Source organism: Tursiops truncatus, chromosome 11 (assembly GCF_011762595.2).
Source record: "Tursiops truncatus isolate mTurTru1 chromosome 11, mTurTru1.mat.Y, whole genome shotgun sequence".
NCBI classification, from domain to species: Eukaryota; Metazoa; Chordata; class Mammalia; order Artiodactyla; family Delphinidae; genus Tursiops; species Tursiops truncatus.
The window spans coordinates 51,863,041-51,887,632 of record NC_047044.1 but is presented as its reverse complement, the minus strand read 5'-3'; the positions used below and the strand labels follow the sequence as shown (position 1 = coordinate 51,887,632).

Genomic DNA, 24,592 nt, shown 5'->3' with positions numbered 1-24,592 from the left:
CCACGTGGCTCGCCTCTCCCTCGCACTTCCGGGTTCTCAGGGAACGGGCGCACGAGCGTGCGTGCGCGTGACCGCCGCAAGCGGCGGGCTCGTGAGCGCGCGGCCGCCTGGACCGCGCCTGGGCCTTAGAGGGGACGCGGTTAAGGGTCAAGGCGGGAGACGGATGGCCGCTCCTTAGCTCCTGAGCGACTCCGGCGCTTCGGTTCCCGCAGCTCTGACTATTCGGACCCTCAGGGCAGAGCGCGAGGCGGCCCGCTCGCTGCTCCGTGGAGCTGACGGCGTTCTGAGGTGAGCTGAGAGGCCCCTCCCTGTTAGACTGCGTCAGTGCTGGAGACGTCACGTTTCCGTGACGTCAGTAGTTCTTGTCCTAACATCTGGCCGGGGCTCGGCTGGGGCCTGAGGCGCGCGGCGAGGTGAGCCTTGGGCCTGGAACTGTGCTGGCTCTCACAACAAGGAGTCTGTGGTCCTCATTGCTTTTAAACCAAATCCAGTAAGTGGTTTATAGAGTAGAAGCCTCAGGTGGGTAAAGGTTTATCTCTCACCCCCATGTCTGATGTTCACCCGTGGTGGGTTAATTCACGCCTCTGTCAGGTTCTAGTCATCTCGGGTTCGTGCTAACGAAAGGGCTTCCGACCAGAGCTGCTCCTAGGCTTGGCCGTACTACCCACACTATATTAGGCTTCCTTAAAACGTTATCAGAATGAAGGCTACGTTAATGCAAGTTCTGCTAAAGAATCTGAATTGATGTACTTTGTCATTCGGATTAATTACAAATCCTCAAACATTTAAGAAACACCATAAACCCAGCTCATAGGTATGTCCACTGCTTGAAACACTACCCCACTGCTCACTTAGTTTTTACCTTTCTCTTTGTTATTTTTATTTTATACACTTTAGTCATAATGTATTTAAACACGTATATTTTCATCTGTCTTTCCCCTACTAAGTGAACTCCCTAAAGCACAATCTAGGTTTCATTCACCTTTATAATTTTTTCATCATGGATGGCACAATGATTTTTGTTAGACAAATGAGGGAATTGCCTGTTTTCATTTTTTTGTCAAACAAGATCGGTTCTGCCATCGTTACCTTTTAATGCAAATCCCATAATTTGATTTTAATGAATATATAGTATACCTGTTGCTTGCTCTCAAGAATATAATTGGGTAAGATCAACTTTGTTAACTGTGAAATTTTATATGTAAAGGTGAAATTTTATATGTTATAAAGGTGACAAAGGAGGCAGCAATGGTATCTCTTTGGGAGAATCAGGGAGGCTTCCTGGAAGAGAATGTGGTGGTCCTTAGTGAATGAGTAGATGTAAGTAATCAGAAAAGTGCAGTACTAGCACCAAAACCGACAGACAGTGAAAGAGGATTATAAAGACTGTAAACATACTCCAGTAATATAAGAATTCCTTAGACAGTAAAGGTGGCATCATAAATCAGTGGGGAAAGGAAAACTTATTCAATTTATAAGTGAAGGAGACATGATTATGGGGGAAGAAAGACTTTTGCCCTGTATCCTGCAACAAAAAATAATTACATGTGTAAAAAACAAAACATAGGGCTTCCCTGGTGGCACAGTGGTTGAGAGTCTGCCTGCCGATGCAGGGGACACGGGTTCGTGCCCCAGTCTGGGAAGATCCCACATGCCGTGGAGGGGCTGGGCCCGTGAGCCACGGCCACTGAGCCTGCGCGTCCGGAGCCTGTTGTCCGCAACGGGAGAGGCCACAACAGTGAGAGGCCCGCGTACTGCAAAAAAAAAAAAAAAAAAAACACATAAAACTGACACAGCCATGTAAAGCAACTATACTCCACTTAAAAAAAAAGAGAATAGAGAAGAAAACAAAAGTCTAACAAAGTAAATTACTGTGTAAACTCAAAGTCAAAAACAAAAAAATGTAAACAAACTAGAAAGAAATACAAGTGAAAATTTAATTGATCTAGAAATAGAGAAGAACCTAATTACAAAAGAATTGGAAGAAATTACAAAGGAAGAGATTGGCTTGACTGTAAAAATTTCAAAAAAACACAATACCAACCTGGGGGGAAAATATTTGTAATGTATGTCAGATAAAGGTTTGATGTGCTTAACATGTCAAGACCTAGTAATCATAGAAATGCAGATTAAACTATTGTATTTTTCACCTATCAGATTAAAAAAAATTGTTTTTAAGTGCTGGTAAACATACAGTGACTCTGTTCTTATACACTGCAGATGGGCGTGTAATTTGGTATGACCTTCCTGGAAAACATTTGGCCATGTATATTAAGGTTAAATGAGAGTATATGCACAGTGTCTGAAGTAGATGCTTAATAAATATTAGTAATACTTATTATTGTTACTATTATTGTTATTTTTGTCATTAGCATCATCATACCTTTTAATCAGCAGAGCACCTAGAGTAATACCTTGAATTTATCATCTTTAATAATAGCCAGTTATTTTACCAGCAAAACAAGTTTATTTGGGAATAGCCAGAGGAATTGCAATTCAGGTTATGGGAACTGTGGTGGACCACAGGCAAATCCAGAGAACATGGAAGGGGAGCTTGCTTTTATAGGGAAAAGGGGGGCCTTGGTAGGGGCTATCATAACTAAAGAGTTCACCGGAGGAAGCTGGCAGTCCAAAGTATAGAGGCTTCTCATTGGCCAGGGTGCTACAGTCTCTGATTGGCTGGGCTGTGGTTGGCCAGAAAGATGGTTTTCTTCTTCCTTCTGGATAGTAAAGTAGGCAGTACCTTCCTGTGGGAGAGATGTAGGGGTATGTCTCTTCCAATTTGGAGTAATTGATGATGCACAGCTGTGACAGCTCTCCCTACAGGTGTGTCCTGACTCCAATTTTAGCTGATGTTGTTTAATTCCACAGACTTAATGGATGTTTGTTAAATATTTGATTGGCTGATTCTCCTTGTCTCATAGGAATTTTATAGGAAAAAGATACTGAGTTCATTACATGATAAGCTGTTAAAAGGTTGATGTTACAAAGATAGAAGTTACCTTAAATGGTTATCTGGTTCAAAAAAAAAATGGTCATCTGGTTCAGCCCATTAGCAGGACATTTTGGACAGTAGCAGTAAATGTTTGCCATTGATGATATGTTGGCTGCATATCAAATAACCCCAAAACTTAGTGACTTAAAACAATAAAAGTCATATATTCCCTCTCACAATTTCTGTGAGTCAGGAATTCAAGAGTGGCTCAACTGGGCATTTCTGTTTCAGTGTTTCATAAGGTTGCAGTCAGATGTTGGCTAGGGCTGTGGTCATCTGAAGACTTGTTTGAAGCTGGAGAGTCTGCTTTCAAGGTGGCTCTCTTACATGTCCAGTGGATTGGCACAGGCTGTTGGCCACATGGGCCTCTCCATGGGATGGCTTGAGTGTCCTCCTCACAGCATGGCTACTGGCTTATCATGGAGCATGTGATCAATCTGATCTACCGGAGCCGAAGCTGCAATGCTTTTTACGACATAGCCTTGGAAGTCACACATCACCTCAGCCATATTCAGGACCATCCTTGATTGACTTAGGAAGTAAGGTTCAATGGAGGCTACCCTGGAAGCTAACTACCACAGAAGATGATGACATATCCAGCATGGAGTATTATCTGTCTTCTTAAAAATATCTAAGGATGGAAGCTCTTAACTGCTCCATTAGTAATATTGCCCAAGAAGTTGTTTCTTAATATCAGCCCTAATCCCTCCTGTTAAGTCTAGAAAAGACCATTGATTTGATACTGCTCTTTACAGAGTCTTTGAAAATATCCCTAGTGACAATGCCAGTGACAAAACCATTTTAGTGATAACAACCCATTTGGGAGGCAAAATGATATTAAAAACAGGCAAGGCATTTATTCATTTATTCAAGCATCCATTTTTTTCATTCATTTGATAAACAGTTGACTAAATTTTGTGTGGTTGAAATACACATAAAACAAAATATACCAACAATAATTTTACAATTTAATGATTATTCCAGTTAATTCCTACTCCAGTTTTTAAGTATTTGGGCTTACTTCCTTTTTGCTGATCTGTTTTCTTCACATTATACTAACATCATAATAAAACTGTCATTGATTTAGCGCTTACTATATGCCAGGTGCTTTACATATCACTAATCTTTCAACTCATCTTCAAGGCAGGTGTAGCTATCACCATTTGATTATGGAGAAGTTAAGTAATTTGTTCAAAGTACGTACAGCCATTAACTCGCAGGGTGAGATGCAAACCAAGATCTGTGTCTCTTTTCTCCACAAACTTGGCTGCTGTTAGTGAGTTATCCCCATATACATATGTCTCCTACCATATACATATGCCTCCCATCTAAGAGGTAAGAGACTTCTACATTGTTATTTAGGCATTTTCAAATTGTTTCTGCAGTTATCTCCCTTTTTATATGGACAGTATGGTTGAAAAGTATGATTTTGGTGAGAAGTCTCTTTTAGCTTACGAAGAGGAACCAGATATATGATATGGAACAACCTCTTTCATTTTCTCTTTGGATTATTTACTAAAAGATACCATACAGTTAGCAATACATTGTGTAGCTCTTTAGCACCTTTCAACTAAATTACTTTCCCTGTTGTATATTTTAAAAGTCTGACCACCACCACCAACAACAACCCTTTTTTGTACACTTAATTAACTCTTTGCATTTTGTTTTTCTACACATGTAAATAAAATGTGATTTTGAAATCACAAGTAGGAGATTATACAGGGTAGTGAGTTGAGGAACGAATCCAAACTTAGAGAAAGAATATTTTAGGTCTGTTCTCTACATAACCATTGTCTAATATTGGTATAGAGCTGCATTGTCCAATATGGTAGCCACTAGCAATATGTGGCTATTTACATTTGAATGAATTGGAACTAAATAAAATTTAAAACTTGGCTTTTCATTTGCTCTACTACATTTCCAGTGCCTAGCGGCCACCTGTGCCTAATGGCTACCATATTGGGCAGCACAGACACTGACCGTGCGGCATACAGAATCTTAGTTCCCTGACCAGGGGTCGAACCCATGCCCCCTGCATTGGGGGCGTGGGGTGTTAACCACTGGACTGCCACGGAAGTCCCTGAAATTTCTGTCATTACATAAAGTTCTATTGGACATGCCGGAAAGAAACAATGTCATAAGAAAGAATTTCACAGATTAAAACACAGATTAAAAAAATAATAAGCCAGGGGCTTCCCTGGTGGTCCAGCAGTTAAAACTCCAAGCTCCCAATGCGGGGGGCCCAGGTTCGATCCCTGGTCAGCGAACTAGATCCTGCATGCCGCAACTAAGGATCCCGCATGCCGCAACTAAAGATCCCACACACTGCAACGAAGATCCCGCACACAGCAACAAAGATCCCTCATGCTGCAGCTAAGACCCAGTGCAGCCAAATAAATAAATAAATATTTTAAAAAATAAGCCAAAAGGAACAGCAAGTTCTGTTATTATTTTAATCCTATTTCATACGTTCTTCTTGACAATATCCATATTTATGTTTTCCCTTTAAAATGTTACATGAACACGTATATACATATATATATATAAATACAAAATAATTATAGCTAAATTTATTGAGTGTTTAATAAATTCCAGGAACTGTGCTAACTGCCTTCTATGAATTAACTCATTTAATGCTTAGAACAATGTTATATTCATTATGGAAAATTTGGAAAATATTTTTAAAAAGAGAGAAAACCAACCTTAATCCCCAAACCCAGTGATAATCACTGTTGACATTTCTGGTGGACGCTGCCGTGTGCTGCCCGGATCTCAAGATACAGCTGCCAAGAATGTTGGCTGCTGATGACTCACAGTTGAATTCTTCTCCAAAATTGCCTCTGTGAAGGAAACTGCCTCACGCTAGGTTATATCCCGTCCCTGGGGACAGTCCAAATCCCACGACTGGTCACTTGTGGAGGTACAAGGCACAGTCCCTCAGTTGTGACAGTCTGGGACTTCAGCTTCAGAACTTCCAATGGAACCAATTAAAGCCTCTGTGGCATCTGCCCTGCAGTTCAGCTTCTCCCTCTGCCCAGTCCTGCCCCCACAACAGGTGCTGCTCCTCAGAGCACTCTCCACTAAATCAGCTGCAAGCAAATCTCTGCCTCGGAGTCTGTTTCCTGGAAAACCCAACCTAAGTCAACATTTTCAGAGTATAAGTTCCAGTTTTTTTCTTTTTGCATATATATATTTAACTTCTAAAAATCTATCTAGGGCTTCCCTGGTGGCGCAGTGGTTAAGAATCTGCCTGCCAATGCAGGGGACACAGGTTCAAGCCCTGGTCCGGGAAGATCCCACGTGCCACGGAGCAACTAAGGCCATGTGCCACAACTACTGAGCCTGCTCTCTAGAGCCCACGAGCCACAACTACTGAGCCTGCATGCCACAACTACTGAAGCCCGCGTGCCTAGAGCCCACGCACCGCAATGAAGAGTAGCCCCCACCCGCCGCAACTAGAGAAAGCCCGCGCGCAGCAAGGAAGACCCAACCCAGCCATAAATAAATAAATGAATAAATAAATAAATTTATTTTTAAAAATCTATCTAAACTTAGGTCACCCCAACAAATTTGATGTTTTCTCATCTATTGTTTTATATGTTAATTTTTTAGTTGATAATGCTTTATGAATAATTTTGCATGATGCCACTAAGTATTTTTCTGTACCACAATTTTTAACAGCTACCTGGGATTCATATGGCACGTTACACTTAGTCAGTCTCGCATTCTTGAATATTTTGGTGTTTCCTGGTTTTCACTGTGGCAAACCTTAAAACTTGGCAGACCAACACTCATTGCCAACTTCCCTCTCACTTGCCTGCTTCTGGGGTGGGAAAACCAAATATTCCCATGTATTTTGTTTTCCTAGCCTTGCTTACACCTGGGAGTGGTGTTTCAGCCTTCGAGAAGTAAGCTGAAGATTTCTGAGGTTGAGGGGGAAGTTCCAGGAAACCTTATGCCTTCCAAATAAAATGGCACAGCCAGAACTGGTATCATCTCTTCTCTGTTCTCTCTACTTTGTAAAGAATAGGATGTCTGGAGCTCATCCGTGAGCGAAAAGTTGAGAAAATGAACGACTTTTAGCCTTGAGATCGCTGAACATTTAAACCAGTGCCAGCAACTGCCTATCTCTGGATTTCTTGTTATGATGAGGAAAAAACTATTTTTTTAACCTACTTATGTTTGGGTTTTCTGTTACTTACAGCTGAAATCATTTATAAATGTCACTATCCCTGATACTCATGATGAAAGGTAATGCAGTGATAAACACTTGAATGTAGGCCCTTGAATAGCAACAACTTAACATAAAAGTCAGGGAGGAAGAGAATTAGGATCTTTCATTTCCAGTGTTTCTTCTTCTTGACCTTATGCAGCTCTCTTAACCATCCCATTTTCCTTTTCTTGTGGGGACCATAAAAATAATGCACATTAAGGCTTCCTAAAGTCTTCCAAAAGGCAGTAGTAGTTAGAAAAGGAAATAGACCTTCTATAAATCAGAATCGTCTCTCTTCAAATAGGATATTTTAGCAAACGTAGCATGCCTTGGAGTTCATACCCACTAATACAGAATCAGCAAGGATTTTTTGGAGCAAGTACTGTGTGAACTGGGTTGTATTTTAGACTAAGTCATGCATTAACTCTCTATGTATTCTACTGGAAATCGTTAAGGTCTCTAGGGTTGGGATATTTTATCCCCTCAGGATAAACAGAGAGAATCAAAGAAGATGAACTGAACTACTCTTTGAAGTAAAAGGAGCAGCGCTAAATTACAAAACAGATGTGAAAATTGTGTTTGATTTCAGCTTTCTAGTGGCAGGTACTTGACAGTGGAAAACCTGAATCTGGTGAGTCTACCTCCATGACTCCCATACCCAGTCTTGAGGCTCCTTCTAATTTGGCAGCCCCAGAAACCTTAGGTTGGCTTGTTCTGGTTCAAAGTAAAGCATGGAGGTACCTTTCGATATCACAGGGAATCAGAGTAGCTAAGACCTGAAGTGTCCAAGATAGGGATGCTCTGGCTTATTCCCACTGGTGTCTTTAGGATGGAAGATGGCTCCAGATCTGGCCAGACTGCCAGCAAGTTGCTCCAGACTAGACTTCCATTCGTGAGCATGGACTAAAACTGGACTGGCAGAAGCAACAGAGTGAAAAAGCAACCCAAGGAAATCATGTGTCTGATAAGGGGATAATATTCAGAATATATAAGGAACTCTTACAATTCAACAACAACAACAAATAGAATCCAATTTAAAAATGGGCAAAGAAGATATACAAATGGCCAAAAAGCATATAAAAAGATGCTCAGCATCACTAATGATTAGGAAAATGCAAATCAAGACCACAGTGACATATCACTCATGCTCATTAGAATGGCTACCATCAAAAAAACAAAACAGAAAATCACAATTGTTGGCGAGGATGTGGAGAAATTGGAACCCTTGTCCCCTGTTGTTAAGAACATAAAATGGTGCAGCCCCTATGGAAAACAGTGTGGTGGTTCCTCAAAAAACTAAAAACAGAAATACCGTATGATCCAGTAATCCCTCTTCTAGGTATATATCCAAAAGAAAGGATCTCAAAGAGATATTTACACACCCATTTTCAGCCCATTATTTGCTGACCCCTGCAAATAATATTATTCATGGCACATTTTGCATTTTTGTATTCTTTTGGTGTATTTGATTCAAGCAATGGGAACCATTCACATCATTTTAAGCAAGAAGGATTTAATTCAGGGAATCAGGAGCTTACAAAGTTATTGGAAAGCGTGAAGGGATAAAGTGGGGCCTCCAGGAATGATTACTAGGACAAGACTGCTGGGCTGGTTTACCAGGGTAGCTGCTACCTCTGCAATAATCAGAGAGACGGGGAATCAGGGGACTCCATTGGAACTGTTGAGTTCAAAGACATACCACTGTAGCTGTTAATCCAAGGATCAGGAAGCCACTGCTGCTCCTGTGACTACCTCTCAACGCCTGTGAAGTTAGTACCTAGACACTGAAATAATGTAGCAGAAAAGCCCAACGTGTTCACAGCTGAGTTCGCCAGCAGAAACAAAGCAGGTGGCTTCAGCCTGTGATCCACCTTCTAATTGGCAGGAGCAGAACCCTAACTGCAGGGAGATGGGGGAGGTGTGGTTTTTCCTTCTTTAACACCTGCAGTGTAAGAAGGCACACTAGGGGTTTGGCATGGATCCTGAGGACCCACCTGGATTGTAGCTTTAGGCACTTTCCAACTCTTCTCATCTTTGGCCAGCTCTTTATTCCTTTATTTGAGAAACCTCTCTGAGACTCACTTCTCTGCCTCCACTCTTACTGAATAGGATGCCCTTTTGTGAGCTTTCACAGCTCTTAACTCTGGCTTTGCAACGTGTATATCACTCCATATCCTAACAGCCTGGTTTCTTCCTCCACTAGGTTACAAGCTCCTTGAAAACAGAAACTTGGCGTATATTTGTTGAGAATAGTAAGCAGTTTCTATATTGTAATATCCCAAATAGCATTTCTTTTCCTATTTTCTTTGCTCCATACTTTTGTGTACTGATATCTATATAGTAAAAGCTAAAAAAGTGTTAACTTTTTGGCTTTCTTTTTGGCAGAGCAAAGAGAAGTTCCACCAATACTCTGTATGTGTGTATCTTTGTCTGTCTCTCTGTATACCTATATAGGTTAATAAATGGAACAGCTAATGTTTGAACATACTCAAGTGAGAAGTATATATAATCCTCATAACCATCCTATTAGGTAGATATTATTTTTATTCCCATTCTATAGATGAAGAAGCTAGGGTTTGGAGAAGATAAGTAGCTCATCTACAGTTACACAATAAGTGGTAGAACTGCAACCCTCCAGTTCCTATACCAAAATTTGTACTAAAAAACTTAATTTTATTGAAGTATAGTTGATTTACAATGTTGTGTTAATTTCTACTCTACAGCAAAGTGATTAAGTTATACATATATATGCATTCTTTTTCATTATGGTTTATCACCGGATACTGAATATAGTTTCCTGTGCTGCTACACAGTAGGACCTTGTTGTTTATCCATTCTGTATATACTAGTTTGCATCTGCTAATCCTAAACTCCCAATCCATCCCTCCTCCAGCCCCCTCCCCCTTGGCAACCACAAGTCTTTTCTCTATGTTTGTGAGTCTGTTTCTGTTTTGTAGATAAGTTCATTTGTGTTGTATTTTAGATTCCACATGTAAGTGATATCATATGGTATTTGTCTTTCTCCTTCTGACTTCATTTAGTGTGCTAATCTCTGGTTCCATCCATGTTGCTGCAAATGGCATTATTTCATTCTTTTTTATGGCTGAGTAGTATTCCACAGTATATATGTACCACATCTTCTTTATCTATTCATCTGTCAGTGGATACTTAGGTTGCTTCCATGTCTTGGCTATTGTAAATAGTGCTGTAATGAACATTGGGGTGCACGTATCATTTTGAATTATAGTTTTCTCTGGATATATGCCCAGGAATGGGATTGCAGGATCATATGGCAACTCTATTTTTAGTTTTTTGAGGAACCTCCATACTGTTTTCCACAGTGGCTGCACCAATTTACATTCCCACCAACAGGAGGGTTCTCTTTTCTCCACACCCTCTCCAGCATTTGTTATTTGTAGACTTTTTAAATGATAGCCGTTCTGACTGGTGTGAGATGATACCTCATTGTAGTTTTGATTTGCATTTCTGTAATAATTAGCCATGTTGAGCATCTTTTCATGTGCCTCTTGGCCATCTATATGTCTTCTTTGGAGAAATATCTATTTAGGTCTTCTGCCCACAAAATTTGTACTCTTAACCATTATGATTGTGATGATGATTATGATAATGATGACAGCTGATGGTCCCACACATTGTGCTAGGCATTTTGCATTTACTATCTCAAGCTGTATATTTCCTTGCATAGAATTGATGCTTAATAGTTGTTACAGTGTGGTAAAGTAGACAAAGCTCTTGATATCTGTGGTCTCTTCCTGGCTCTGCCACTAATGCACTGTGTGACCTCAGGTAACCCTTCTGGGCTCCAGTTTTCTCCTCTGTATATCAGTGAATAATCTTTAAAATACTTCTAGTTCTAAAATTCCAGAACTCTGTGAATAAATTCTACTTTGTTTTTCATTCAATAATTATTACTTCTGTATAGTGAAACTTTTCTCACCCTCTGAATTCTAAGCTCCTATGGGATTTCAATTTTCTTTTATTGTTTTCTCACATCTTCCATGGTACCTAGTCCAGGGGTGTATATATAGATAGAAAGATTGAGATCTTTCTAAGGGGAAATATCCATCTTCACAAGAGGCTGTACTTACTGTCATATGTTACTTTCTTTTGGGGATGACATTCAAATGTAATTGAGGGCTGCCTCCAAGAAATCAGTACTCAGCACTTCCGGAAACATTTCTGTAGTCAAAGTTAAGATTCTTATCCTTAAAGCAGAGCTGTGGTCACCGCCCAAGCGTCTACTCCTGTGACTGAATGTGAAAAGGTTTCTTTTATGAAAATTGTGTTGCATGCATATAAAGGGGTCTTGGCCTGTGGATAATGCCAGATACAGTAGGGAGTTTTCTACAGGGGACCAGTTTTTATTCTGCTCCCTATGTATCTCCTATAGGGCAATCAGAAAATCACAAATCATTCCATAGTTTTTCTCAATCTTTGAGGAATCACTTTTTTAGAAAATGAATTTTAAAAAGAAAAAAAGGAACTAAACTTCTCTCTAAACATATGAATGACCTATGCACGATGCATAATGTTTCTGACACTTTGACTTTACATCTGTAGTTCAGACAGTCTCAAGAAAAAAGTTACCATGAGTACAGAGTAAACGGAAGAATTCAGCCAAAAAGTGTGTAAGCAGGGAAAGAAAATAAGTACCTTTTAAAAACAGTTATGTTTAGCTGCTATTTTACATTCCAGGGGAACAGCAAAAGAGATTTTGTTTGAGGAGAGAAAAAAAAAGATGGGCCTTTGGGGATTGTGAGTTAGTCTATATGGGGGACGGTTTGACTATGAGAATTACATTGCTTGGAGTAATGAAATTACAGCGATTTGGACCTGCAGAACTCAGAAAAGAGAACTCAGAAAAGAGATGAAGGAGAAGGAAATCTGAGTAAAGTGGCAGCAGGCAGAGCCTGAGAGGAAAATATAGGGAGAAATTCCCTGTGTTGAAAATGGCCATAGAACTTTTGGATACTTATATTTCCTATCCTGTGATATAGAATACTACTTACTCTTATAATTCCCAGACTTTCAGTCAAAGTCTTTTATAAAGAACCACTTGTATGTAATGGTGCTTGGGGAATAAATGAGGAGGGGACAGTGGTCACAGCTAGGATGAGGTGGGGCAAAGAGGAGATAGCAGCCACTAAAAAGCAGGAATTTAGGGATGATCAAGAATTCCTTCTTATAGTTGGATAAAATATGGTATAAATAATGCTATAATAAACATCTTTAGTTATTATTGCAAAAAAAAAAAGAATTCCTTCTTAACCTTGGGGTATCCTTGGGAAATCATGCCTGCATATTAGAGTCAGGTAAACTTAGATGCCTGGAACACTTGTGGTTATTCCACACTACACATGAAGGGTTAAAGCCTGATCCCCAAGCAACAGGAAAACCCCCAAATTGTGCAGGGTCTGCATGGATTGGTCGACATGCTCTTTAAGGACTTGAATACAGAGTTCATAGAGAAAATTGGAGACTGATATTAAGAACCATGCATCTAAAAAAAAAAAAAAAAAAAAGAACCATTCATCTCACTGGAGAAACTGCATATTTAAAAACAATAACAACAAAACAGAACTCTGTAACCTGTTCGTATGTGGATCTGTGCATTTCTTAGTAACTGTCACCATGGTAGCAAGGCAGGTGGACAGGGTGCCTTCTTAGCACAGTCCATACAAAGGAGTACTGTCTTATACCTTCTTTATTTGTGTTGATCCTATATCTCTGACTGTTAGCCTCTGACACTTCTCTCCCTAGTCGCATCATGCACAGTGCTAGGAATATATTAGGCACTAAAACATATATACTGATTGACTGAATTGAATAAATATTTCTGCTATGTCTTCCTTTCTAAGCTGTAGAGAGAGTCACCCAGCAGAAATTTGGTTTAAAAAATGACCCCTGGGAATTCCCGGTTGGTCCAGTGGTTAGGACTCTGCGCTTTCACTGCCAGGTTCAGTCCCTGGTCGGGGAACTTAGATCCCATAAGCCACGCAACAGAGCCAAAAAGAAAAAAGACTCATATAATTACCTAGGGGATCAAAACTAGGCCATTTTCCTGACTGGGCTGGTCCAACATGGATTTCAGGTTGAGGGGGTGAAGGGACAGAGTTTAGGTACTCTGAGAAACACTATCTTATTAGAAGACTAACATGTAAGTGGCAAGTAGACTAGTAAATTAACTTTCATCAGTGAGGCCACTCAAGGCCCAGCGGCTTTTTGTAAAGACTTGCAGTGCTGTTTTCTGCCTGGATGCAAACACAAGCTTGACAGCAGTTCCTCAAGTGAGTAAGGTCAGGTCTGAGTTAAAGCCGGCAGGACAGGGAGTTCCACAGATTTGAACTTCAAACTGAGAAAGCTTTTTAGGCCCCTCCCCCCACCTTATATTCAATTAACACTCAGCCTGGGAAGCCTCCTTATTATAACACCTTGAGTGAATGATAATCTTTTATCATAGCCTTTTCGTGAATACATTTTTACATTTCAATTTGTCATCTATATAATTGCTCTGCATTTCAATGACTTTCATTTCTATTTTTAATGTTTGGTTATTTCACATTTCCTTTTTAAAAGGTTTAAACGTAGGCATAATCTCTTTATTTTAATAGCCAGGGTGCCCAAATTTGCCACAGTAAAATCTGGGTTCCTGTAGTTTCAATAAATCTCCAACATGTGCCACCTCCAGCTTATAGATTGATATTCCAGTCATGTTCAAGGCTGAAAACAGCTGCAAGAATTTGTCCTTAGAATTCTTTAGCAGTACCTTGATAAATCCCAAATGTGGCCAGTCTGGTGGATCAGCTACTGGGGTGTGATTATCATCATGATATCACCCCACTGGGACAAACTGAGTGGCACCAGCCTCTTAAGGAACAAGCTGCAGAGGTCACTGTTCCCAGAAAGGAACAGGTTAAATCCTTCCGAACCTGCTAAGGAATTTGACCTAGTTCCTTGAAATTAGAGTGTAACTGGAAAGTATAATTGGTTGCAAATGTGTTTCTCTCTTCCTCAAAATTACTTTTGAACCCCTGTGAGACAGCAATCGCCTGGACTCAGGTCACGGCCGTTAATAAGCTTGACTAATTCAATATGAAATTTAGGGAGCAGACAAATAGTGTGACTTCGTTTTATGAAAAGAATGTTTAGGCCTCTAGTTGTGAACGTCTGTGGAGACACAGCTGATGTGGTTACAGTACTCACGTCTCCTATCTATTTTTTTGCTGCTGTGTTCAGCACAGTGGCAGGCACGGGGGCTCAGTGAATGTTGAATGAGTGAGGGAATGAATTTGAAAAGCTCCCCACAATTGGACTCCTACATAACTGTCCAGTTGTGGTATTTCCTACTGCCCCCTCCCCAAAACATATAGTTTACACTTTGGCAAAATAGCTGTTGAGTTTCCTAAAAATCTCTCCTGCTTTCCCACTTCTGTACCTTTGCTGTTACTGTACCCACTATCTGGAATGCTCATCTCTCAAGACTATGAAAAAGTTGCTGTTTTCCAAGCCTCATCTCAAATGCTACTTCCTTCATGAAAAATTTTACTGATTATCTCAATAATATACAAGCCTTTTTGCCTTGTAACTCATAAAGCTCTGTACCTCCTGTTTATTTATTATCAACTACTTTATCGTATAATTATTTCTGTAGTTAACTTACTATAAGCTTGCTGTATAGTAAGCTTCTTGAAGATAGGCACACTGGGTCTTATTAATCTTTACAGTGACTAGCACATAGTTGATACTCAATAATTAGTTGTTGAAATAATTATGGTATTCAATTTTACTAATGCTGTACTATGAACCCCAGCAAATTTTTTAATCATTTTTCTTAATAAAATATAAATGTTCTCATAAATCGACACTATTTAAACTCCCAAATAGATTGGAGTTGTATCTTTGTCAACATGTTCTTTCTAGTTAATTCTAGGAGATTGGAACACTCATTAAGACAAAGGGATCCTCCCTTTGTGTTTTAAATGATCATGGACTTGTTTGGGTCTTTTAGTGACATCATTAAAATTCATATCTTGTGTTCCTCGGAGCAGGTCGTTTGAGTATTTTTTCTTAAGTATTTATGTATTAAGTATTTATGTATCATTGAATTCTTAACTCCTCTGATCATTCATTCCTGTCGTTCTCACCCACGTTACTATCCATCCATTTATCCATTTACATGTAAGGCAAAGGTCTTCATGGAGACCCTTGGGGCTGTGCTTTCTGCATCTTATTAAACATTTTTTTCTACACATGACCTCTTCTTGACACTTAATGATAAAACCAAAGATTCTCTTCCAATTTTTAAAAATTAGCTATCACCACATGCAAAGCCTAAAGAGAGAGGAGATGAGGCACAAATTATCTAAGAATTAAGGCTGGAAGTGAACTGAAAAGCTTCCCTCTTAAAAGCAAAAACACTGCTATGTGCTTTATTTCCTAAAACTTCTAGTCCTCCTGGGGAAGGTATGTAATATCTCATTCAGGAGATTCTAAGGATTTAAGACAAAAGGTATGAAGTGGTGGACAAAACTGTCCTTTTCAAAATTTGGGATGGTCTTTATTTTGACCAGTGTATGGGTAGCAGTCCTGGCTTACAACTCACCAAGTCTCCTAAAAGGATTATTCCCAAAATAAATGCTCCTTCAGTCAAACCCTCACCAGTTTTTATTTTAAATAAAATTCTCTTTTTACCATGCTCCTTCTCTTGCTTATAATGGTGACTCTGTGTCCTCTCTCTTTAACACTCTCTCCTCATCTCCTTTCCTACTTTTCTAATCATATTTCTGTCCTTCTTTTCATTCTCTTTATTCTAATTTATATCATAATATTGGTCATAAACTACTTTTACATTTTTAAGGTAATTTCATAGTCTTCCTGTCGTAATTGATGTTTTTCAAAACATCTGCTTCTTATTGAAAACATCTGTTGAGCATCTATGATCAGCCAGATCCTGGGCTAGGTAAGGAGATATAGTCATAAACAAATCATATAAGGCCCTGACTTCATGGAGCTTGTAGTCTACTGGAGGTAGTCTTGCCTTGGCCAAGACTGATTACAAGAAGAAAAATTTAGGTTAAGTTTTACCATCACCCCCTTGCATTACCTCTCCAAAGAGGCAATGAGATAAAGCTTTTTTTTTTTTTAATTTATTTTTGGCTGCATTGGGTCTTCGTTGTTGTGCTGCACGGGCTTTCTTGTTGCAGAGCACGGGCTCTAGGCACCCGGGCTTCAGTAGTTGTGGCGCAGGGGCTTAGTTGCTCCGCGGCATGTGGGATCTTCCCAGACCAGGGCTCGAACCCATGTCGCCTGCATTGGGAGGTGGATTCTTAACCACTGCGCCACCAGGGAAGTCCCCAAAGCTTTGTTTTTTAATCATGGGAAGTTGAGGAATCTGAGGTAACCAGCCAGCTGGTCTAGAAGAAGAAAGATGGACAAAATGATTGCTTGCCTGGGAAGCTTGGCTGGGACAAAGTGAAGGTCCTTGCAGCCTAGTGGCTCTGCAAGACCTCACTGCTGGAAACTACTGTGAGTCTGAGTATATCTGAGTATGGGGGCTGAATTCCTGGCTTTAATTACAAACAGGAATTCATCATTGCTTAGATTGTACATCTATGAGACGTACAGATCCCCTCACCAGCAACACCCAAGAACAAAGGCCTGTCTGACTACAGTTATCTTGCAGCTCTTCTAAATTGAATTTTCCAAGTTTAAATAGCTGAATCTACTAGTAAGCTTCTGAAAGGAGCCAGTTCATTTGGTGCCTACAGCAGAAGCTGGCAAACTGCCACCTGCGTGACCAGTTAGCCTGCAGCCCGTTATTTATTTTTTAACAGCTTTATTGAGATATAATTTACATACCATACAGTTACCCTTTTAAAGTGTACAGTTCAGTGGTTGTCTGGTATATTTATTGAGTTGTGCTATCATCACCCCAGTCACTTTTATAACATTTTCATCACACCCCCCAAAAAACTGTCACTCATGAGCAAGTTAATCCCCCTGTCTCCAAAACGCGCCCAGCCCTAGGTAACCACTAATCTACTTTTTGTCTATAGATCTGCCTATTCTGGACATTTCTTATAAGTGGAATCATACAGTAGGTGGTCTTTTGTGACTGGCTTCCTTCACTTAGCATATTTTCAGGATTTATCCAGGTTGAGCACAGTAACACTTCATTCTTTTTTACTGCCAAATGATCCATTGTATCACTGTTCCCACATTTTGGTTATGATGAATAATGCTGCCATGAGCATTTGTGTATTATGTTTTGTGTGGACATATATTTTCATTTCTCTTGGGTATATACCTAGGAGTGGAATTGCTGGATCATATGTAACTCTATGCTTAGCCATTTGAGAAACTGCCAAAGGGTTTTCCAAGGCTACTGTGACATTTTACATTCCCACAGTAATGTAAGAGGGTTCCAATTTCTCCATGTTCTCGCCAACACTTGTTATTATTTGTCTTTTTGATTACAGCCATCAGGGGGTGAGGAATGGTATCTCATTATGGTTTTGTTTTGCATTTCTGTAATCTGCAGCCTATTTTTATACAGCCTGAAAACTAAGAATGGTTTTTACGCTTTTAATGTTGAAAAATTCAAAAGAAGGGTACTTATCTGAAATTTCAATTTCAGGGTCTATAAATAAAGTTTTAGGGGAACACAGCCACACCCATTCATTATGTATTGTCTGTGGCTGCTTTTCTCCCTACAACAGAGTTGAATAGTTGCAACAGAGACTGTATGGCCTACAAGGCCTAAAATATTTACTATCTGGCCATTTACAGGAAAAGTTTAGCAGACCCTTGTCTATAATATAGTTGGACGAGACTGCAAAGGATCTAGGGTAGGAAGGAGGAAATATGACTACCCAATAGAAATGGATTTTTTAATTTTTTTTGGCTGCACTTGGTCTTCATTGCTGCACACGGGCTTTCTCTAGTTGCGGCGAGTGGGGGCTACTGTTCTTTGCAATGCGTGGGCTTCTCATTGCAGTGGCTTCTGTTGTTGCGGAGCATGGGCTCTAGTGCACGGCCTCCCCTAGTTGTGGCACGCGGGCTCAGTAGTTGTGGCTCACAGGCTCTAGAGCGCAGGCTCAGTAGTTGTGGCGCATGGGCTTAGTTGCTCTGTGGCATGTGGGATCTTCCCGGACCAGGGCTCGAACCTGTGTCCCCTGCATTGGCAGGTGGATTCTTAACCACTGTGCCACCAGGGAAGTCCTAGAAATGGATTTTTTAAAAATAAAAACAGGATGCAAGTGGGCAGAACAAGGGAGCAAATCAGCATGTTATGGAGCTTAGGGAGACTACAGTATTGTCACTCGAATCATTATTATAAGATCCTTCCAAATCTGGGCTCTCCCCTTCTTGCAGTTCTCTCCCAGAGTTCCATTCCTAATCTACTGCTCTGGTTATATATTGTTCATCAGAAACCTCCAGGGATTTCCCACACTCCCCTAGACCTCTTATTCAGGACTACTTAGCCAAGGTCCTGCATGATCTGCCACATCCTAATCTTCCGGTGCTCACCTTCTATCGAAGACACCTAGCCTGAATTTCAGGATTCTGTGCTTTCACTCATACTTTCTTTTCTGCTTGGAATGCTTTTCTCTTCTCCAAACCTTAGACACATTTTATTATTGTTATCATGAAATATTTCAAGCATACAGAGAAGAGCATAATATAGGAATATCTGTGCACTCACCACCAAGCTTTGTCAAATCTTACCATTTTGCCATGTTCTTTAGTTTGAAAAAAATATTACATGCTTAGATATTTTTAAAACCTCCTCAAATACAACATCTTCTAAGTTAGGCCTCCTTGATGGACCCAAACAGAATTAAACTCTTCTTTCTGTGATTTCCCATAACCCTTTCTTTATACCTCTATCATCTGACTTATTCTACCCTTGTAAAATATTTTAAGTATTCCTTATTATTATCATTCCCATAGAGTAGTACAAAGATGGTTTTAGTTAGTCCAAGGAAAAGAGATTTAAAAAAATTTTTTTAGGGCTTCCCTGGTGGCGCAGTGGTTAAGAACCCGCCTGCCAATGTAGGGGACACGGGTTCAAGCCCTGGTCTGGGAAGATCCCACATGCTGCGGAGCAACTAAGCCCGTGCGCCACAACTACTGAGCCTGGGCTCTAGAGCCCACGAGCCACAACTACTGAAGCCCGCGCGCCTAGAGCCCGTGCTCCACAACAAGAGAAGCCACCGCAATGAGAAGCCCTCGCACCGCAAAGAGGAGTAGCCCCCACTAGCCGCAACTAGAGAAAGCCCGTGAGCAGCAACTAAGACCCAACGCAGCCAAAAATAAATTAATTAATTAAAAAAAATTTTTTTTAATCTTTACTGAATTTGTTACAATATTGCTTCTGTTTTATGTTTTGGGTTTTTTTTTTTTTTTTTGGCCCTAAGGCATGTGGAATCTTAGCTCCCTGACCAGGGGCCGAACCCGCACCCCCTGCATTGGAAGGCAATGTCTTAACCACTGGACCACCAGGGAAGTCCCACAATTAAAATTTTTTTAATTGTGTTTATTTTTCAATGCACATTTTTAAGTGCACTCTATTAGAAATATGTAAAAAAAAAGAAATATGTAAACACAAGTATTTAAAAATATATATCTGGAACATCAACTCCATGATTTCCCAAGATATTCTTTAAGACATGGCTAAAGTAGGTAGAGATACTAGAAAAGTATTGAATAAATAATGATGTTAGGAAAATATGGAGTAAATAAAAATACAGATGATATGGCAAAAATTTTGTAGGTTCTACTCAAATAATTCAGCTTAGAGAATTTAGCTTATTAGAACAAGAACCCAGTTTTATTATTTTTGTATACCGTAAGTACCCAACTAGCTCCGAATAGACGCTTACTGAGTTGAATTGAATTGTCTCTGGCACAGTGAGATCCTTGAAAATCATATGAAACCTCCTAAACGGCAGACCACGTTTAAGACATTGTCCGCACATTGAGTGTCCTCGGCACATATGCCAGGGACAGGTGGTGCTTTTTTCCCTCTCCCTTCACTGCCCATTATGACAAGTTGCCCCAGTTGGGACTTGGTAAATATGAAATAATGCTAATAATATTCATCATCTGAAGGAAAGAGGACTCAAAGTTGCTAGAATGCTCTCATTAGTATCACTTCAACAGACCAATCTCAGCAAATATCTGTTTTGGGGACATTCTTAGAGAAATATTTCTCAGTCTCCTTAAAAACCATATTTTATGGCATCTTTTCATTATTATTAACATTGAACCATCTGAAGTCACATTGGCAACTGAATTTGGTCTTGAGACTTGGCAGCAAGGAATCATGTTGTTGTGTAGCAAGCCCAAAGCATGATATTAGCCAAATTATGTCATACAGTTACAAAACTGCTGTCCTGTCTTCCAGCTTTTCTGAGTAAATGTGGCCCTTTCAGAAGTTTCGCTTCTCTTAACCTAAAATGACCTTATATGCTCTCAGATATCAGAGAATCCTCATTATGATGAAATCTTTCACTTTATGTATTTCCTTTCTTATATAGCCTGTGTTTTGAGGTGGTGTTTTGGGAATATGGGGAGTCAGGGGAATCCCTGAGGCCTCTTCTTCAAAAAAGAAGATCAGAACATGTCAAAAGTTTGGGTTTAACCCCCAAAGCTTGACTCATATTGGACTAGATATGCTTCTCAAAGAAACCTAAGAAGCTTCTGTAAGTGGCTTTAACTTTTGTTTCCTAACTCCCACTGCTAAGGCACAGGTCTTTCCTGATCTTAAAACTCCATGCTGGGACTGGTTTCTAAGCAGATATAACCTTATTACTTTATCATCCAAATGAGGACACTATTGAAAATAAAGCAGAGGGTGCTGGGGAAATAAAGGCATAAACCACCCAGGGAAATAGTGAGGACAAGTCATCATACTGACAACATTTTGAGCCCCTTATCCTCTGTAGCAGAGCCTCTCAAATTGGGGTCTAGATTTTCAGCTTGAAAGTCTGTGGGGTTTCTTAGGAAATCTAAAGTTTTGTTTTCATTTCAACAAAATGCCCATGTTTGCGTTGTCTATGTTGATCCATTGTTTGTCCGTGAGTGGGAGAACTTTAATTGTCCTTGGCCAAAAAAGAGAACAGAAACAGACTTCATACATAGTGAAATGTACAAGCTAAGGGACAGTCAGATGTCAGCATGGCCCGTACATAAAGATGTGTAGTAGTTCTGAAAGAGAAGAGTGAAATGTGATAGCAGCATACTGAACTCAAGAGCCTGTGTGGTACATTCTACTGTCTTCATTTGGCAGAGGAGATAGAGTTTGAGCAAAATATCACGCATTATGTTAATGATATTAATTTGCATTTAATTTTGTAAACTTTTAAATTATATATTTGTGTTGATCTTTTAAGAGCATATGGAGCTTTCTCACACCTAGATTTATGTTAGTACATATTAAAGACACCTGACAACAAGAATTAATTTAATTTTGAAGGTCAGCAGGAATTTTAGAAGTTTAAGAATCAATACTCCTAGAGCAAAGTTTTGCTTTTCTTTCTGTCTTCCTAGTCCAATTATGCCCCCTGGTGGTTATAGTTGCTACTAGAAGTAGAATACTTCCTTTATAAATGTGTCCTTTCCAAATTCATTTGTCGGTCAGCTGTGCAGAAGACAGAATAATTTCCCTGTAGCAACAGTGTTATAAATAATGGCCACTATTGCAGGATAGCCCACAAAAACCCACAGTGGCCCTATGCCACTTTATCTACACCCTCTACCCTCCTCCACTGACCTCCTTGCTGGCAAAACATACAAATCACCATATCTGTCATCACTGCCACCACCACTAACTACTCTGTCCCCATCACCACCAAAAGTAGAAAGAGGAGGGGGTTAGTGCCTTGATCAAATCCATCATCTTTATTTATAGGCGACAACTTACGCCCTGAAATCCTACACCCCTCCTGGGATCTTCAAAGGAGTGGACCACCTAGAAGGAAACTTAAAGGTTTCTTTGCCTCTCAGAATCTTGGGGCAAATATTAATCTTGCTTCCTTTTCTTTTGTCCCATCTGTAGCCCCTCTTAGTTCTTCAGGGTCAAAGTCACCTTTCAAGTAGAAGACAACAAGAAAGAAAAGAAGACCAGAAAAATAATGGAAGAAAACCCTTTGCCCCATGGTTTCTCCAAACCCAGAAGCCAGAACTTTCTCAGATATGTAATGAATACACTTTCAAAGCCTTATCTCTTCCGATCTTTGTAACTTTCGCTTTGTAACTAGGGACCGACTGAAAGGGGAAGGGTTGAGGGCAGAAGCAAGCTGAGTCTGCTTGGTGTTCATCATACACTATCAGCACTTAAGCGCTCAGCCGTTATTTGCGCTGTGTGATTCCAAAGGCCCCTTCCCAGTAAGGGACAGTGACAGTGTGGACCCTGTTGTGTCTATACAGATATAAATCCCATTTTAAAGAGACTGGTAGAACTCTGTAGATGCTATCGAATCCATTTACAGTGACAAAAGGGAAAATTTATATGATTTTAACAATGTAGAAAAAAGCTAGAAGAACATATAGACAAGTAAAATACTTATGCTGGTTAAAGTGCCTGATTGTGGTGAATTATTTAATTTGGAATTACCTTAACATTGATATAATGTTGTAAAATTTTATTTAAAATAAATGAAAGTGTTCTTGTTTTATCTGTTGCTACATAATAAACCACTCCAAAATTAAGAGGCTTAAAACAACACTTTATTTCTTAAAAAGTCAAGCTCATAGAAACAGAGAATAGAAAGTAGTTGCCAGGGGCTGTGGGGTAGGGGAAATAGGGAGAGGTTGGTACTTCTCCAAACTTTGAAGGGTACAGACTTTCAATTATAAGGTGAATAAGGTCTGAGGATCTAATGTATAACATGGTGACCATAGTTGATAGCACTGTATTATATAATTGAAATTTGCTCAGAGAGTTGAACTTAAATGGTCCCCCCCCCAAAAAAAAGATAAATATGTGATGTGAGGGATGGATTTACTTGAGGGGGGGAATCCTTTCACAGAGTATAAGAATATCAAATCATCACATGGTTTTTGTTTGTTTGTTTGTTTTGCGGTACGCGGGCCTCTCACTGTTGTGGCCTCTCCCGTTGCAGAGCACAGGCTCCGAACGCGCAAGCTCAGCGGCCATGGCTCACGGGCCCAGCCGCTCCGCGGCATGTGGGATCTTCCCGGACCAGGGCACGAACCCGAGTCCCCTGCATCGGCAGGCGGACTCTCAACCACTGCGCCACCAGGGAAGCCCCAAATCATCACATTGTATACTTTAAATATCTTACAATTTTATTTGTCAATTATACCTCGGTGATGCTGAAAAAAATCCAACCCTTTACTGTATCTCACAATTCTATGGATTGGCTGGGCAGTTCTTCTACAGGTCTCACTTGGGGTCTTTCATGAGTCTGCTGTGATGTGGCGACTGGAGCTGGTGCTCCTGTCTGTGGGCTCCTTCTGCATGTTTCTTTAGCACATCCTTCACCCAACACAGAAGAGGCACTTTGCGCCAGGCACTATTCCAGGCGTTGGGATATAGTACTCAATAAGACAAATGAGGGCCAGACCCTCATAGAGCTTACATTCTTAAATTGTTACATTGCAAAGAATACGTAACAAATACACTATAAGGTGATGTAGGTGGGTGGGATGCTACTTGGGAGTGATCAGAGAAGCCCTCTTTGAAGTGATTTTTTTTTTTTTTTTTTTTTTGCGGTATGTGGACCTCTCACTGTTGTGACCTCTCCCGTTGCGGAGCACAGGCTCCGGAAGCGCGGGCTCAGCGGCCATGGCTCACAGGCCCAGCCGCTCTGCGGCATGCGGGAATCTTCCCGGATCGGGGCACGAACCCGTGTCCCCTGCATCGGCAGGTGGACTCTCAATCACTGCGCCACCAGGGAAGCCCTGAAGTGACATTTGAAATTGTGAGAGAAAAGCATTTGCTAGTCAAATGTCCAGGACTTGAACAACTTGGAGATTTGAAGGAAAACCACAAAGGCCGGTTTGTTTAGGGAGCAGCGAGTGAGAAGAGTGATTGGATTAGGTCACAGAGGTAGTCAGAGGCCAGGTCATGAAGGTCCCTGAAAGCCATGGTAAGGACTTTGGATTTCATCTTGGGTAATGGGAAGAAAAGGGAAGGTTTTAAGTCATCAGTTGTATTGATTTCCTTGTTCAAAAGAACAGTCCACTCTCCTTTTTGAGAAGCGATTGTAGGGGTCAAGGGTGAAAGCAGGGTGACTAAATAGTTTATTGTAGTAGGTGATGGAGGTGTGGACATGAGTAGTAGTAACTATGGGAAGTCAGTAGATTACTCATATATTTTGAAGGAATTTCCAATA

General features: G+C 40.3%; 1 long non-coding RNA gene across 1 annotated transcript; it reads left to right on the top strand.

Moving 5' to 3' along the window:
• The first annotated feature begins 148 nt into the window (after positions 1-148).
• LOC141275851 (uncharacterized) lies at positions 149-22,943 on the top strand. The gene is made up of 2 exons (XR_012324306.1): positions 149-288; positions 22,291-22,943. It is a non-coding gene; the product is annotated as an uncharacterized lncRNA (long non-coding RNA).
• Positions 22,944-24,592: the final 1,649 nt, after the last annotated feature.